An 18,451-nucleotide genomic window follows, 5' to 3' on the forward strand; every position below is an offset into this window, starting at 1 on the left:
TTGCCATGAAGTGATGGGACCAGATGCCATGATCATAGTTTTCTGAATGTTGAGCTTTAAGCCAACTTTTTCACTCTCCTCTTTCACTTTCATCAAGAGGCTCTTCAGTTCTTCAGTTTCTGCCATAAGGGTGGTGTCATCTGCATATCTGAGATTATTGATATTTCTCCCGGCAATCTTGATTCCAGCTTGTGCTTCTTCCAGCCCAGCGTTCCTCATGATGTACTCCGCATATAAGTTAAATAAGCAGGGTGACAATATACAGCCTTGAATGACTCCTTTTCCTATTTGGAACCAGTCTGTTGTTCCATGTCCAGTTCTAACTGTTGCTTCCTGACCTGCGTATTGGTCACTTATAGTACACTTTACATTTATAGTACATCTCAACTCTGCCCAGCCACATTTCATAGGCTCCAGAAGCACACATGGCTGGTGGCCACTGTTTTGCACAGTGCAGAGCCCCTGTCCCTAGTCCTCTCTACCCCTGCCACTGCTCCAGTTCACTAGGATCCTGTCCCTTGTGTTTTGCCCCCTAGTCCACAATACAGCAGCCAAATCATTGGCTTGAAATGTAAGATTTAATTGTAGCCCCATCACCCTCAGGATAATGCCTGACCTCCTTGATGTGGCTTCCAATCCTCTCTCTCTTTCCCTTCTCCCCTCCTCTAGCCCCCAAGCCCCCCACTCTCCCACTTTACTGAATTTATTTGCAAACCCTCAACACAATAGTGCCTCTTACATCTAAACCTTTGCACACTTGGTGCCCTCTACCTTTAAACCTTTGCACCCTTGAATGCATCTTGGGCTACCCTTTCAGGTCACTCTCTCATTCAACAAAATTTATCAAGTGCCTAGTATGTGTTGGACACTTCCAGATCTTGAAACTAACAAACACATAATAAAGTATATAGAACAGGAAAATAGCGTGTCTGATGGTGAGCAGTAAAGAAGGATGCAAGGGAAAGGTGGTGCTGGTGGTCACTACTTATATACAGGGTGGTCAGGGAAGGCTTCTTGCAAAAGGTGACATTTGGGTAGAGAGACCTGAAAAAGTGAGGGAAGGGGCAAGGTGGCTGTCTGGGAAAAGCACTCTAGGCAGAGGGAACAGCCAGGGCAAAGGCCCCGAGGAGGGAGGGCCTAACTGGAGTGTTTGGGGTACATTCCTGGGAGGCTGGGGCAGAGTGAGAGAGGACATCATAGGAATTAATGTCAGAGAGGGCAAGGCATGGGCAGCACATGGTACAGCGCTGTGTAAGAATAGAAGTTAGTAAGGGGGGAGCCCTGGGAGGGTGCTCAGCAGAGGAGGGACATGAGCTGACCTGGGTTTTAACCAGATCCCTCTGGCTACCCTGATGAGAACAGATAGTGGGTGGTGAACAGGAGCAAGGAGACTAGTGGATACCAGGGTGGTTGCAAGGAGGTGGCATGAAGATGGATTCAGATTATGTTGAAGGTAGGGCCAACAGGATTTTCCAGAGAAGTCAGAACCAGAGTATGAGAGAGCAAAGAGTCAAAGATGATTCCAAGGATGACTCCTGAGCTTAGATGATTCCTCTTCCAGGAAGCCCTCCTGGGAACCCCCAGCTGCCTGGGCCTTGCTTTCATGGAGATTTTTATGGCCTGTCTCCCTCAGGGTGCTACCCAGGGCAGGGTAGGACTTGTTTACTGTCTTTCTTCCAGAGTGTTTGAGAGGTGAGTGAGAGAGGCAGGCTGAGCTGGGGTTAAGTCTGGCCTCAACTTTGAGAGGTCAGTACCCACCCCCCCACCCACTTGGGATCCACAAGTCAGTAGATATTCTAGCCTTTGCCTAGTTTACTCACCACCGGAGGGCATTGCCAGCCCCACTCACATGAGTCTCTCAAGGCAACCCTGAGTCTAGGGCCTCCTCTTCTGCTGCCAGCCTAACCTCCGTCCTCCGGGGGAGCATCAGCTTGGCCCACATGGCTGTGCTCTGAGTCAGCCTCACCCATGGCAGGGAGGAGGCGGCCCTAGGACAAAGCTTGACATAGCCAGAGTGGTGCAACAGGCCCTGAAGTTAGGCGGCATGGCCATGGCCCCGGAGGTAGGAGACAGGGGTCTGGGGGTGCAGCCGCCCCATCTGCCCTCCTGGCACATCGGGGTAAGAGTCAGGTCAGACAGGAAGGCCGGAGGGCCGACAGCACCGCAGGGAGGAATGCCACGCCGGTGAGCGTGTGAACCTGGGGCCCCCAGCGCAGCGTCAGGCCCCGCCCTGCCCAGCGTCAGGCCCCGCCCCTCCCCGTCGGGGGCGGGGCCACATCTCCGCCCTCCTCCCCCGCCCCGCCCCCGACACCCGCAGTCCACGCTCGCCTCGCCTCCAGCGCGCACCTGCCTCCGGAGCTCAGGTAAGGGACACCGGGCGCCTGAGGGGTGGGGTGGGGGGGACTTTTTTCGGAGTTTGGGGGAGAAAGAAGCTCTTCAGCAGGCCTGACATTCTGTGGTTCCCGGCGGGCCTGAATTTGCGTCCCTCTCAGGGGCTTCCCAGTCAGGTGAGCGCCTCCGTCTCCTCTGGAGAGTCGGGGGAGAGTGAAGTTCTCCTCCCGGGAGCTGGGAGGTCCCGCCGGCCCACTCCGGGTCTGTCGCTAACTTGCTCTGCGGGGCCTTCAGAAACATTACGACCTCAGCTTCCGCATTTGTGAGGTGAAGGGTCTGACTAACTCTCGGAAGGCTTCGGCCCCCTCGGCCCTCTGGGGCCCACAGCTTTGGCTGGTGTTTCCTCACACACGCCCTCCCCTTCCCCGCAGAAGCTGCCCTGGCCTCGGGGCTCGAAGGCATCTTTGAGGAAAAAGTACTGAAGGGACAGCTGCGGGAGGGGGGAGCCCCGCTGCTGCCAGAAACTCACGGGGCGGGGGAGGGCCGGGGGTGCAGCCGAGAGGGAGCCCCCAGTCCCCTCACCTGTGCGCAGAGCATCCTGGCTTCTCTCCTGGGAGGCGGCTTTTGGGCCGGAAGCCAGCCCACTTTTCCTTTCACTGGGGACGGGAAAGATTATGGTCTGGGGCTTATCATTTTGACCTGGTTTGTTTAGAAACTGAGAGAAAAGTCAGGTCAGGAGGTTGTGTTTGTCCTATTTGGAGTCCAGGCAGATCTATACTAATCAACATCCTCCTGTCTCCTCGTCTCCCTGAATTTGGGCTGGCGCAGCCTTCTGAAAAACGAGGGTCCTTGTGCTTTGAGATCGTTGCCAGGTCACCCTCTTAGGGCGTTGTCTCCCACATGCTGGCCACATACCAGGACTGGGGACCCTGCTGGTCATTGCCGATGGAGGGCTTCTTTCATTTTCATAACAGCTCTATGTGGGAAGTTCTCTTTTAAAAAAAAAATTAAATAACTTTATGGAGATATCATTCACATGCCATACAATTCACCTTTTTTAAAGTATGCACATCAGTGGTTTTCAGTTTATTCACCAAGTTGTGAAGAAAGTGAGTTTCAGTTTATTCACCATTGCCTAATTTAGAACATTTTTATCCTCCCCAAATAAACCCCATACCCTCTAGCAGTCACTCGCCATGTCCCCTTCTCCCTGGCAACCACTAATCCAGTTTCTGTTTCTATGGATCTGCTTATTCTGGACATTTCATGTAAGTGGAATCATACAATAGGGGCTCTCTTCTGACTGGCTTCTTTCTCTGAGCATAATGTTTTCAAGGTTTGAAAGTTTTAGCGTGTGTCAGCATTTCATTCCTCACTATGGTTGAAGAATCTTGTATGATGATATCACATCTGGTTTATTCATCCATCAGTTGATGGACATTTGGGTTGTTTCCACTTTTTGGCTATTATGAATAATGCTGCTGTGGACATTTCATGTACACGTCTTTGTGACGTGAATAGCCTACATGAATAGGCTGTCAATTCTCCTGGATATAATACCGAGGACTCGCTGGGTCCTGTGGTGAAACTGTGTGTAACATTGTGAGGAACTCAAACTGTTTTCCAAACTAGCTGCACCGTTTTACATTCCTGCCGACAATATGTCAGGTCTCCAAATTTTCCACATCCTCCCCAGAACTTGTTCTTGTTTGTATTTCATATTTTAGCCATTCTTGCAGGTGTGACATGGTATCTCATTGTGGTTTTGATTTTCACTTCTATAATGACTAATAATACCGAGCATTTTTCCATATGCTGTTGTCAATTTGTACATCTTCTTTAGAGAAATGTCTGTTGAAAGCCTTTGGCTATTTTGAAATTGGGTTGTCATGTTATTGTTGAGTTATAGATGTGCCTATTCCAGGGGAGATTCTGAGGCTCTGAGACTGGGGAAGACTTTCAGTGATCTCCAAGTCAGTGGTTGGTAGAGGTGGGAAGTGAGTCCGGGTCTGTCTGACATTCAAGAAGCAGCAAGCTCTTTCTCCTGCTCTGGATGCCTTTTGTGTGGTCTTTGCTGTTGCCAATTGTGTGTGTGTGTGAGAGAGAGAGAGAGAGAATGTGAGATACTGCTGGGAAAAAATAGAAAGAGAGAGAGAGCAGACAGAGAAACTGAGAGCCTCTGGGATGAGAGAGTGAGAAAGAGGAGCCTGACCCGGCTCTGGCTGTTTAACGAGACGCCCACCTTGGAGAGTGGAGCCATGAAAAACATTTTCGGAGTTTTTGGTTTCTTCCCATTAATTTTCAAACATTGTGGTTGTTGTGGTGAACTTCAAAAAAGTTTACTCAGGAGCATACTTCTCACTAGTTTTTTTGTTGCTAAATCCAAAACAAATCTAATTAGACCCCCAAGCTAAACAGGGAATAGCATCCCCTAGTGTCTAGCTGGGCCTAAAAATCAGAGCTTTTTCATCAGACTTTTTGATAACACTGTCTGCCCAAGAAAAATGTTTAGGCACCCCCAAAATATATATATATTTGTGGATTTAGAAATTATATACAAGTTGTTGTTGTCCAGTTGCTCAGACTTGTCTATCTCTTTGCGACCCCATAGACTGCAGTACACTAAGCTTCCCTGTCCTTCACTATCTCCTGGAGTTTGCTCAAATTCACGTCTATTGAGTCAGTGATACTATCTAACCATCTCATCCTCTGTTACCCCTTTCTCCTTTGCCTTCAATCTTTTCCAGCATCAGGGTCTTTTCCAATGAGTCAGCTCTTCGCTTTAGGTGGCCAAAGTACTGGAGCTTCAGCTTCAGCATCAGTCTTTCCAGTGAATATTCTCAGGGTTGATTTCCTTTAGGATTAACTCGTTTGATCTCTTTGCAGTCCAAGGGACTCTCAAGAGTCTCCTCCAGTACCACAGTTCAAAAACATCAATTCTTCAGCGCTCAGCCTTCTTTATGGTTCAACTCTCACATCCATATGTGACTACTAGAAAAACCATAGCTTTGACTATACTGAACTTTGTTGGCAAAGTGATGTCTCTGCTTTTTAATATGCTGTCTAGGTTTGCCATATACAGGTATTGCAACCATTAGTTAATATCTCAGGGCCCAACATAGTATATTCAGAGTGACTTTCCATCACCAACAATAGTGAATGGAAGTTCAGCTTTCAAGGAGTTTTCTTATTATGATTTCAGTTAGCAACAGTGTGTATGTGTGAGATCCTGTTCATTATTATTTTCAACATTAGGGTGGCTGCTGTAGGACTTGAACTAGAAGCAGTGGTGGGTCTTTTCCACGCTTTTCCTATGTCTGGCTTGTACTTTCTTGATTAGCACTATCTCCTTCCATGGTTTCTTGACAGGGACTCTTTGAAACCACTCGTCCACACTACAGGGGCTGATTCAGTTAAAGCCACATTGTTTGATCCTAACCCACTACCAGGACACGGCAATTTATGGGCAATAGGCTGACTATGGAGGAACGGAAGATATGGCCACAGCAGACCTGTCTGCATTGTGGGCTTCCCTACTGGTCTCTAGGGACCCCACTTAGTGGACATGGCGTTGGGTGTCTGATATATGGCCAGGGGTGCACATCAGAGTTGAACTGTGTACTCTTAACTACTTTTAGCTAAAAGTGAAGTAGAAGTAGGGCTTCCTTGGTGACTCAGTGGTAAAGAATCCATCTGCCAATGCAGGAGACACGGGTTCGATCCTTGATCTGGGAAGATTCCGTATGCCTCATTGCAACTAAGCCCGTGTGCCACAACTATTGAGCCTGTGGTTGATAGCCCAGAAGTCACAATTACTGAAGCCTGTGCACCTTATAGCCTGTGCTCTGCAACAAGAAAAGCCACTGCAGTAAGAAGCCTGTGTGCCACAACTAGAGAGTAGCCTCCACTTGCTACAACTGGAAAAAAGCCTGCACAGCAACAAAGAGCCAACAAAGCCAAAAATAAATAAATTTTTTAAAAGTTAAGTAGCAGTAGATGAGCTGATTTGTCCTTCCTGTGATTTGGAGATTATTATTTGAGAGACTAATAGGTTTTGAGCTAAGGACATCTAAACCCACCACTGCCACGCCTCAGCTTGCCACCTCTCATGCAGGGTGCTCATGACCACATGAAGCAGTTATCATTTTTAGACAGTTTTTCCATATATTGAGCTGTCATCTGCCTTGGTGACTCCCCAAGATCCTGACTGCTCCCTCTGAGCTCACAGCCCCACCTGGTCCCCCTGTCCTGGAGGAGCCCTGCAGAGACCTGGGGACAGTAACCAGGTCTGTTTATGCCGTGCTTATCCTTAGGCTGAGCAAGTCGGACATGGCTGAGCAACTAACATACCTGCTCCTTCATCCAATTCTCTTGGATGTAGTCTCCACACCCCCCTCATCCTCTGAATTATCTTGATTTGTCCAGATTCTCTTCTGTTCAGGACCCAAGATTGAGCCCTAAGGTAGGAGATGGTAAGATAGAGGTCACTTTTCTCACCGTGGACTCTGTGCTTCTATTAATATAAACAAAGGCTGTGTTAGCTTTGCTTTGTTATGTCCGACTCTGCAACCCTATGGACTGCAGCATGCCAGGCTTCCCTGTCCTCCACTGTCTCCTGGAGTTTGCTCACACTCATGTCCATTGAGTCAATGATGCCACACAACCATCTCATTCTCTGTTGACCCCTTCTCCTTTTACCTTCAGTCTTTCCCAGCATCAGGGTCTTTTCTAGTAGTGAGATTATTTTACTATGTACTGTCTTATCCACAGCCCCAGGTGAGCTCCAAAACCCTCAGTGAGTGACAGTATTTTCTGTGTCAGAGATGAGAAAAAAGGGCCTAGAGAAGAGAAGCAATGGGCCCAGGGGTTGGTGGCAGGGCCCAGCCAGGCCCTCAGTCTCACAACAGCTGACTCAGTTTCCTCCCAACCCCTGCCCTGCAGGCACCAAGAGGATTTCCCACCCACACCGTGGGATCTGGAGCTCTGAAAACACCATTTCTGTTCCAAGCCCCTGCTTCCCAGGGTCTGTTTCTGATTCATTCCCTTCCCCAACTGTCCTGATTGAAGGGTTAACAAAACCCTGGACGCCGGAAGTTGACACTGTTCAGAGTGGCCAGTGAGAGTGCCCAGGCCTGGATGCCAGGATGAAAAGGCTGGCCCCAGGCATGGCAGGGATTGGAGCAGATAACATTTTCCCACACTGTGCCAAAAGACATGGAGCCACATTCTAGGGGAAAGGACTGTACTCTTGTGTAGTTTGGGGAAGGCCCAAATTAGCTAGACTGAAAGAGCTTTCTCTCCTGCAGGCCTTCTCAGAACCTTTCATATACTACTGCACCTTGTGCAGCTCCTATTGCAGCCTACGGAAAGCAGCATTGCCTATATTTCTTTGAACATGAAATCCACCTTTTCTTGGAGTATTTTGAGGGCCCCATAAGATGCTATTTGTAACTCACTTTTAGAACATGCTGTTCTAGGCCTTTACACAGGTCATATCAACCCTGAGTGCCTTTGCTGATTGAGTGGATGAACCTTGAAGGCTTTAACAGGAGCAGAGCATTAGTATCCTAGAATGTCAGAGCTGGAAGAACCTTGTAGTGTGCAACTTCTACATATGAGGGAACTGAAACCCAGGGCAACCCAGGAATTTGTTTGGAAGAAGGAGGCCATAGGCAGGCAAGCCTGCTGGGAGATTATCATAACACTCAGGGGAGAGGTTCTGGTGGTCTCGGTAGCATGTGCCACACTCTGCCTAGCATGTGTTGCATTTGTCAACAATACAGATTTCCCTGAGCACCCTAACCCTAACCTTGCTCTGAACATCAGACCCTCTGAGTGAGGGAGCTGGGGAATCTGCACTACCAACAGTGCTCCCAGGGGCATCTGACCATTAGCCAAGTTTGGGAGATGCTGAGCATGGGGAAGGAAGGGGAAACTCTCATCTACTGGGTGACAGTATTCTGGGCTTGTTGTGGGCATGATATCCTTCAATCCCCACAACACTCAGGGGGAGAGATATTAATACCCCATTTTACAGAAGCTGAGCAGCAAACAGGGATGGGTACACAATAATAACCGGCTCCAAAGCCCTCACTCCCCTTGTAGGATCTCTTGGGAAGAAGGCAGTGGGAGTGGAGAAACCAGCTCCTCTTGAAGGAAAAATAGGACAGGCTTGGGCTTCGGCTGGCCAGAGAGGAAGGAGCTGGGTCATCCTTCCTGCCTTTGGAGCTTGAGGGCCCAGAAGGATGGTGGAGTCAGAGAAACTCAGAAGGAAGATGTTCGGCCTCTGAAAGCTCTGGGCTGAGCCAGGCACTGAGTCAGGGGGAGACTGTGGTAGGCATAGTGATGATCCCCAAAGATGCTTGTGTTCTGATCTCTGGAATCTGTGACCCTGTTAGTTTATGCGGCAAAAGGGAATGGACATCGTAAGTGGAATTAAGGTTGCTCATCTGCTGACCTTAACATATGGGATGATCCTGGGTGATCATGGGTGGTCTGGGTGGGGCCCAGTGTCATCACAAGAGTCCTTAAATGTGGAAGAGGGAGGCAGAAGAGGTCAAAACAGTGCAGCGTGAGGACGTGCCCTGACATTGCTGGCTGTGAAAATGGAAGAAAAGCCACAAGCCAAGGAATGTGGGTGGCCTCTAGAAGCTGGACAAAGTGAGGGCGGGGAGAGGAAGGAGAAAAAGCAGCAGCAAGGAAATGGGTGTTCCCCTTGGGCCTCCAGAAAGGCAGGCAGCCCTGTGGACACCTTGATTTCAGCCTGGTGAACCAGTGTTACACTTCCAGCCTACAGAACGGTGAGATGCTAACCATGTGTTGCTTCCAGCCACTAACTTTGTGGGAGTTTGTTACAGAAGCTATAGAAAACCAGACAGGAGCTGAACCAGCTCCAAGATGGTCTCTGTTTTCAGCAACTGTACAGGTTTCGAGGGCAAGATCTTTAAGACAACTGCCTTGGATGGTTACCGCAATGGGGAAACCCAGGAGGTCCCCAACCCAGCCTGCAGTTGTGACAAAACACCTCATATGGTGTGGGGGCCTCAGGGGCCCTGCCCATCCCACCCTGGCCCAGCCGGCCCGGCAAGCCCCGCTTTGCTTTGCCTACTCTTTCAGAGCAACCCCCTCCCGCCGCCCCCCACACCACCGCACCACACACACACACACACACACACACACACACACTTGTCTCAACTCAAGTGCTTTGGCTGCATGTAACAGAAACCACGACAGGCTACCATAAAAGGGCTTCTTTGGGAGGATATGGGGATCTCACAGAACAGAGCTCGCATGTGAGGGAGCCGACCATGGAGAAGATGGTGCCCGGGAGCAGAAACGAGAGGGCCCTGTGGCAAGGCAGAGCAGCGCCGGCTGGTTGAGAGCTGTGTCACTCACACGCGTCACAAGTCAGATCCCTGGGAGGAAGAGGCTGAGAGTCTAGCCTGGGTGGAGGGCAGTCACCCCTCAAGAATTCCCACATGCTTGTCCTGGAGCTGCATCTGCCTGGCGGGATGGTTGATGTTAGGGCGCGGTCTGGTCTGGGGTGACTTGAGCAGCCAGAGGAGATTGTCCAGGGCTGTGACTTGCTCCTGGGCTAAGACTAGCACGCGTGAGGTAAGATTGGGGTACTGAGGACGCTCTGGTAGTCCCCCTGGTTAAGACTCTGCGCTTCTGCTACAAGGGGCATGGGTTTGATCCCTGTTTGGGGAACTGAAATCCCTCAAGCCGTGCCTCCGGGATCACACCATGTGCTCTCTCCCATCACCAGAAGGGGCTTTGATGCCAGAACAGTCCACCCCTCTGTCAGCACTGTTCCCCTCCCAGCTGTTATTTCTGCTCCCAGCACCTCTTCAATCCCATCTCCTGCCCTGGGCATGTTTAACTGAGCTGGCCCACCATTGGTGGCCCCAAGACACGACATTACAGTCCACCTGCCAGAAAAGTTGGTCATTAGCTGAGCTTTCAAGGCCCAGGATGATTCCCCAACCTCATGGGGTTCCTACCCCATCACCTCCCCGCTGCCGCCTACCCCTTCCACTCAACCCTTATCCCACTCTGACCACTGTTGCAAATCCAACTGCAGGGACCACCCTGGTGCTCCAGTGGCTAAGACTCCATGCTCCCCATGTCAGGGCCAGGATTCAGTCCCTGGTCAGGGAACTAGATCCCGCAGGCTGCAACTAAAGAACCCGTGAGCTGCAATGAAGATTGAACATCCTGTGTGCCGCAGCTGAGACCTGGCACAGCCGAATAAATAAAGGTTTTTAAGAAATCCAACTCAGTCTTAGTCAGCCCTCTCCTTCAAGGTGGGACACCCGCGGAAGACAAGCAACCTGTGAATCGGGAGACAGGGTTCTGGAGCCAGCCTTGCGCCTGAATTGCCATGTGACCCTGTGCAAGTTCCTCTCCATTCTCAGTTTCCCCATCTGTTAACTCAGACACCGATGCCCCACCCTAGCTGGGTGGGGAAGGCACTGTGAAGCTCTAAAGGCTCAGTGTCCCTTACTGTCCCTCCCACCCTTGTAATAGCGGGAGCTTAGGAAATCTGGTTCCAAATAGGAAAAGGTGTACGTCAAGGTTGTATATTGTCACCTTGCTTATTTAACTTATATGCAGAGTACATCATGAGGAACGCTGGGCTGGAAGAAGCACAAGCTGGAATCAAGATTGCTGGGAGAAATATCAATAACCTTAGATATGCAGATGACACTACCCTTATGGCAGAAAGTGAAGAGGAACTCAAAAGCCTCTTGATGAAAGTGAAAGAGGAGAGTGAAAAGGTTGGCTTGAAGCTCAACATTCAGAAAACAAAGATCATGGCATCTGGTCCCATCACTTCATGGGAAATAGATGGAAAAACAATGGAAACAGTGTCAGACTTTATTTTTTTGGGCTCCAAAATCACTGCAGATGCTGATTGCAGCCATGAAATTAAAAGACGCTTGCTCCTTGGCAGGAAAGTTATGACCAACCTTGATAGTATATTAAAAAGCAGAGACATTACTTTGCCGACCAAGGTCCGTCTAGTCAAGGCAATGGTTTTTCCCGTGGTCATGTATGGATGTGAGAGTTGGACTGTGAAGAAAGCTGATCGCCGAAGAATCGATGCTTTTGAACTGTGGTGTTGGAGAAGACTCTTGAGAGTCCCTTATACTGCAAGGAGATCCAACCAGTCCATTCTAAAGGAGATCAATCCTGGATGTTCATTGGAGGGACTGATGCTAAAGCTGAAACTCCAATACTTTGGCCACCTCATGAGACGAGTTGACTCACTGGAAAAGACTCTGATGCTGGGAAAGGTTGGGGGCGGGAGGAGAAGGGGACGACGGAGAATGAGATGGCTGGATGGCATCACCGACTCTGTGGACATGAGTTTGAGTGTACTCCGGGAGTTGGTGATGGACAGGGAGGCCTGGCGTGCTGTGATTCATGGGGTCGCGGAGAGTCGGACACGACTGAGCGACTGAACTGAACTGAACTGAGGAAATCTGGGCTGAACTGAAGTGGAAATCCAGTCTAACAAAGCCTGTGGGTGCAGCGGCCCTGGCACCGCCGGTGACTCAGCGGGACTGGGGTTTGCAGAGAAAAATGCTAAGTATTGCATATCCTTGTAGGACCAGCCTCAGAATGGGGGCAGGCGCCTGAAAGAGGGAAGCCTACAGGCCTCTAACCAGGACCGGGGAATGGGGCGTCATGTTAGGGAAGGGAATGGATGTGAGTCGATCCGTAAGCTGGGAGACCTTGACCAAGTCACTTGTCTCTATGAACCTCAGTTGCTTCCTGCGTAAAGTAAGACGTGTGTGTGTGAAATGAGATCGTGTGTACTGGGAACTCCCTGGTAGTCCAGTGCTTAAGACTCAGCGCTTCTGCTACGGGGGGCATGGGTTTGATCCCTCTTTGGGGAACTGAGACCTCCCCCATGCTGTGCCTCTGGGATCACACCGTGTGCTCTCTCCTCTCTCTGTTTTCTTCTTTCTTCACTTCTCCTATCTCAACTCCCTGTGCTCCATCTTGGGTCAAAAGAGGTCATATGCCGTGAACCTGACTTTCAGAACCCCTGGCATCAATCCCTCTGTTGGATGTCCCACCCCTAGTGCACTGTCCTTTTGTCTTAAGCCTCACCCTGAACACTGATTTTAAGAGTATTACACCTTTACAGTTCTGCTTATCCTTTCTTATAGCAGGAATTTGGGCGAAGGAGGGATGAGTAAGGACATTAAGAGGAGAAACAGGGCTCCCTCGGGTCCTGCCTCCATGAGCATTCTGTTTTCCCTCCTGTCCATTTCAGTGTCCTGAAAACTGCTTGAGGAAGTTTCTTGGGTTCTGAAGACACTTGCTCAGGGCTCCAGTGGGCTAAGTGTCAATAGAAACCAAGTCAGTGTTGTTTGCATAACACTCCAATGACTGTCAGTAGCTTCTTTCCTGGTACTAGTGACAGAGGCCTGGGAAGAGCTGCTGGCATCAACATGGACTAAGCAACTACCCTTGCTCAACCACTTACTAGCTCCCCGGTCAAGTTTCTTAGCCTCTCTTTGCCTCCGTGTTCTTACATGTAAAGTAGGCACAAGCACAGTGGGCCTTGATAGAGTTGTGTGAGGCGTGCGTGAGGCATGTGTGTCGTGTGCTCCGAGCCTTGCCTGACAGACAGGAAGCACTTATTTGTCACTGTCTTCATCATCATCCATGTCATCATTTTTGTTTTCTGCCAGGCCTTGCGCAGGGCGCAGGTAACACGGAGATGAATCAGCCATAATCCCTTCCCTGGCTGGTTAGCGATCTAGTGCAGGAGACTCACCCTGGGTGTGTCAGACCCTCTCCCAGGCCCTGAGCAGGGATCAGAAAGTGAATAGGAACAGTGGCTCCAGCAGTTGTCCAACAAGTCAGGGCCTCAAGAAGGAAGATTCTGAAATAAGACACGGCTAATGTAGGCTCAGGAGAGCCATGTGCCTCCTAGGCCTTTTCCAAATCGTGTCCTTCTTTGGAGTTGCTTCCTGCCAACTGTTTCCCATGTGGGCCGAGGACTCGACTCTGCCTTTGCACACCGCTCCTTCTGGCCCTTCCAAGCTCTCCTTCAGCAGTCCCTTCTTCAGGAACTCTGACTGACCCTGGTGTGATTTGGCTCCTGGGCTCCCATGTGACTACCACCCCCACCCTCCGTCTACTATGAAATACCTTAAGGACAAGGATACAACTTAATCACCACAGTATCCCTGGTGCTAGCACATAGTACATACTGTGTACTAAGTTGCTTAGTTGTGTCCAACTCTTTGTGACCCTATGGACTGTAGCCCGCCAGGCTCCTCTGTCCATGGGATTTTCCAGCCAAGAATAATGGAGTGGGTTGCCGTGCCCTCCTCCAGGGGATCTTCCCAACCCAGGGATCAAACTCATGCCTCTTATGTCTCCTGCATTGGCAGGCGGGTTCTCTACCACTAGTGCCATCACCCTAGCCTAAGCACACAGTCGATACTCAATTAATGTATGAAGGTAGGGAGGAAAAGTATATCAGTCAGAATTGTTTTCGGCTACAAATGCTGAGACTCCTGACTATCAAGGCTTAAACAAAACAGGGTTTGTTTTTCTTAAATAACTAGAAAGCAGGCGGCTGCTGTCAAGGGCTCAGCAACGCAATGTCCCTGCATTAGCTTTGGCTTTCCCTCAAGGTCACAGAATTGCCACTGTGGCCCCTGCCATCACATTCAAGAAAGAAAGGAGAGGCAAGACACAGCACCAGTACTGTTGGCCTCTTTTGTCAGGAGAAGCAAAACTCCTTCCCAGAACCCCATCGGACTTCTCACTTCTTTTTGGCCAAAACTGGATCATATGGCCATTCCTCACAGGGAAAACAAGTATCTACTTGATGCATGCTTCCATGCTAAGTCACTTCAGTTCAGTTCAGTTACTCAGTCGTGTCTAACTCTTTGCGACCCCATGGATTGCAGCAGACTAGGCTTCCCTGTCCATCACCAACTCCCAGAGCTTGCTCAAACTCACGTCCATCAAGTCGGTGATGACATCCAACCATCTCATCCTCTGTCGTCCCCTTCTCCTCCCACCTTCAGTCTTTCCAAGCTTCAGAGTCTTTTCCCAGTGAGTCAGTTCTTTGCATCAGGTAGCCAAAGTATTGGAGCTTCAGCTTCAGTATCAGTCATTCCAATGAATATTCTAAGAACTGACCTCCTTTAGGATTAATTGGTTTGATTTCCTTGCTGTCCAAGGGACTCTCAAGAGTCTTCTCCAACACCACAGTTCAAAAGCATCAGTTCTTCAGAGCTCAGCTTTCTTTATGGTCCAACTGTCACATCCACACATGACCACTGGAAAAACCATAGCTTTGACTAGATGGACCTTTGTTGGCAAAGTAATGTCTCTGCTTTTTAATACACTGTCTAGGTTGGTCATAGCTTTTCTTACAAGGAGCAAGCATCTTTTAATTTCATGGCTGCAGTCACCATCTGCAGTGATTTTGAAGCCCAAGAAAATAAAATCTGCCACTGTTTCCACTGTTCCCCATCTATTTGCCATGAAGTGATGTGACCAGATGCCATGTTCTTTGTTTTTTGAATGTTGAGTTTTAAGCCAGCTTTTTCACTTGCTTCAGTTATGTCCAACTCTATGACCCCATGACTGTAGCCCGCCACGCTCCTCTGTCCGTGGGATTCTCCAGGCAAGAATACTGGAGTGGGTTGCCGTTCCCTCCTTCAGGGGAGCTTCCCAACCTGGGGATCCAACCCCTGTCTCTTATGTCTCCTGCATTGGGAAATGGGTTCTTTATCACCAGTGCCACCTGTGAAACCTAAAGTATTAGTTTCTCAGTTATGTCTGACTCTTTGAGACCCCATGGACTGTAGCCCGCCAGGCTCCTCTGTCCATGTAATTCTCCAGGCAAGAATACTGGAGTGGGTTGCCATTTCCTTCTCTGAGGGATCTTCCCAATCCAGGGTTTGAACCCAGGTCTCCCACACTGCAGGCAGATTCTTTGCCATCTGAGCCACCAGGGAAGCCCATCTACTTGATGTGGAGGAACAAAGTTCATTTTTGTTAACAAGAAGAAAGTCCAGGGGTGATGGCGGGCAGAAGGATTAAGGGGGTGGGGTAAGAAGGGTGGTTTCTGGTTAGACCTCATCAGCAGAGGGTTCATGAATGAGGTGGTATTTGCGCTGCGCCTGGAAAGTCACGTACAAGTTTGGCAACAAGGAAGAATGGCCTTAGTGGAAGTCTGGAGGCCTGCAAATGTGAGTGTGCCCAGAGGCTACCACACGAGCAAGACAGCTAAAGCAGGCAAGAGGTAGGACCAGCTGGGCGAACTGTTGACATATTTGGCATCATCCAGTAGCTCTCTTGCCCCCATACAGCTCTGAGTCTCTTCTTCCCCCTGAAATTCCACCATGAGAGATGATCTCGGCTTCTGAGATGTACTGGACACCTGCTATGTACAAAGAATACTCTTCAAAATATAGATACACCCTGGGACTCATGGTCATCAGTCATTCATGCCTAGATACCAGTTCATTTTATTGGCTAGTGACTTCCTAATGCTGAGCTGAATTCTGCCCTGAGAAATGGGAATTTTTATTCCAGAAAAGGGTAATGGAGCCTGGAGTCTAGGAGATGGGAGATGGGAGGGACTAGGGCTGGACCCCGAATGCCCAAGGGTCATAGGAGGTCTATGGAAGAGGGAACTCATGCTTATGGAGCCCTCCTTCGGGCAGGCACTGGCCGGCTTTCTTCTCTAAGGTGCTGCCATCACAGTTCACAACTGAGGTAACTAGAGCTTGGAGAAGTGGAGCGCCCGGCCAGGGTCATCTCGTGCACAAGTGACAGAAGTGCGGTTGAACCCTGCTCTGTCCGACCCCACAGCACATGCCGTCTTGTTGCTGCCCCCGTCATAATGATGATCGTCATCTCAGCGGGCATTTATTCACTCCCTGCTCTATACCAGGCCTTGTTCTGAGTGCTCTATGGGTTTTAACTCATGCCATTCTCACCACAGTACACTCTGAGGTAAGCACTATTATTGTCCTCATTTTGCAGACAAGGAACCTGAGGTCCACAAGAAGTTAAGTCACTGGCCCGGAATCCCATAGCTACAAGGGTCAGGGTTCATACCCAGGCTGTCCAGCTCTGAGGTATGGGGAAAGATGCTGCCTTGACTGGGTCTTGTGGTGTATTAAAAGTAGATTTTCTACCAAAGACAAACAACCCCGCCATGAACTCATAGGTACAGAAAAGAGATTGGTGGTTGCCAGAAGTGGAAGGTGGGTATGAAGGGGGTCAAAAGCTACAAACTTATAGTTATGCAATAAAAAAGTCCTGGGAGTGTGATGTACAACATGGAGACTATTAGTTCAAAATACTCTGTTGCATATTTGAAAGTTGCTCAGAGGATAGATGTTAAATTTTCTCATCACAAGAAAAAAATTTTTGTTTAACTATGTAAGGTGACAGATGCTAACTAGACTTAGTGTGGTGATAATTTTGTAGCATTTACAAATATCAAATCATTATGTTTTGCCCCTGAAACTAATATAATGTTATAGGAGCATTCAGTTCAGTTCAGTTGCTCAGTCATGTACGACTCTTTGCAACCCCATGAATCACAGCACACCAGGCCTCCCTGTCCATTACCAACTCCCAGAGTTCACCCAAACTCATGTCCATCAAGTCGGTGATGACATCCAACCATCTCATCCTCTGTTATCCCCTTCTCCTCCTGCCCCCAATCCCTCCCAGCATCAGAGTCTTTTCCAATAAGTCAACTCTTCGCATGAGGTGGCCAAAGTATTGGAGTTTCAGTTTCAGCATCAGTCCTTCCAATGAACACCCGGGACTGATCTCCTTTAGGACAGACTGGTTGGATCTCCTTGCAGTCCAAGGGACTCGCGAGAGTCTTCTCCAGCACCACAGTTCAAAAGCATCAATTCTTCCGCGCTCATCTTTCTTCACAGTCCAACTCTCACATCCATACCTGACCACTGGAAAAACTATAGCCTTGACTAGATGGACCTTTGTTGGCAAAGTAATGTCTCTGCTTTTTAATATGCTATCTAGGTTGGTCATAACTTTCCTTTCAAGGAGTAAGTGTCTTTTAATTTCATGGGAGCATTATACCTCAATAAAATTTTTTAGTTAAGTTAAAAAGAATTTTTAGGGCTTCCCGGGTGGCTCAGTGATTAAGAATCCACTTGCCAACACAAGAGACTTATTTGATTCCTGGCTTAGGAAGATCCCCTGGAGAAGGAAATAGCAACCTACTCCAGTATTATTGCCTGGAGAATCCCATGGACAAAGGAGCCTGGTGGGCTATAGTCCTTAGGGTCGCAAAGAGTCAGACACAACTGAGTGATTAAGCAACAACAAAAATTTTTTAAAGAGTGGTTTCTCTTGGGGACTTCCCTGGTGGTCCAGGGGCTAAGGCTCTATCCTCCCAATGCAGGGGGCTCAGATTTTATCCCTGGTCAGGCAGGGAGCTAGATCCCACACATGGCAACTAAAGATCCCACGGGCCCCAAGTAAGACCCAGTACAGCCAAATAAATAAATGCACATATTTTTAAAGTAGGTTCTGTAGACCAGCAGTTCCTAAGTAGATGTGATTTTTACCCCCAGGAGACAGTTGGCAATGTGTGGTGACATTTTGACTGTCATAACTGGGGCGGGGTGCTCCCTGCATCTAGTGGGGAGGATGCTAAATGCCATACAAGGTGTACACTGGCAAAGGAGCATTGTTCCCAAATGTGAGGAGCTTGGAGGTTGAGACCCGAGTCCAAACTAGTCAGAGAGGAGTGAATCTACCTCCTGTCAGAGTTGAATCCCTAGACTCAAAGCTGAGAGGAGAAGAAATGGGGTGGGGTAGGGGGCTTCAGAACAAAGCCAGCACAGCTTGGCTAAGATGCTGTAACAAATACTGAATCCCAGTCTCACAGACGAGAGAGGCTGATTCCCTGTGCAGGTGGCCAGCCAGAGGTGGTCCAGGCGGGCAGGCGGCTCTCAGCCCAAGGCCTTGTGGGGCCCAGGTTCCTTTGCTCAGGGCTTCCCTGGGGCGTTGACTTGGCTTGTGTGATGGAGGTTCAGTTCAGTTCAGTTCAGTTCAGTCGCTCAGTCGTGTCTGACTCTCCGCG

The 18,451-nt window shown here is 49.3% G+C and overlaps 1 protein-coding gene across 5 annotated transcripts in view; it reads left to right on the forward strand.

The window, feature by feature from the left end:
* The window catches only part of TMEM40 (transmembrane protein 40), a 41,911-nt gene that overhangs the window by 4,938 nt on the left and 18,522 nt on the right, over positions 1 to 18,451 (forward strand). For 3 of the 5 annotated variants that reach the window (XM_055413537.2, XM_055413541.2, XM_055413542.2), the window contains exon 1: positions 2,298 to 2,363. The exons of 1 other annotated variant lie outside the window; for it this stretch is intronic. The gene's annotated coding sequence lies outside the window, so the exon portion shown is untranslated. Of the gene's footprint in view, positions 1 to 2,297; positions 2,364 to 16,365; positions 16,461 to 18,451 lie in introns of those variants that run through there. One more of the 5 variants, XM_055413539.2, reaches the window with a different exon arrangement.

This window comes from Moschus berezovskii, chromosome 24 (genome assembly GCF_049115385.1).
Source record: "Moschus berezovskii isolate FMDL1 chromosome 24, NW_MosBer_1.0, whole genome shotgun sequence".
NCBI classification, from domain to species: domain Eukaryota; kingdom Metazoa; phylum Chordata; class Mammalia; order Artiodactyla; family Moschidae; genus Moschus; species Moschus berezovskii.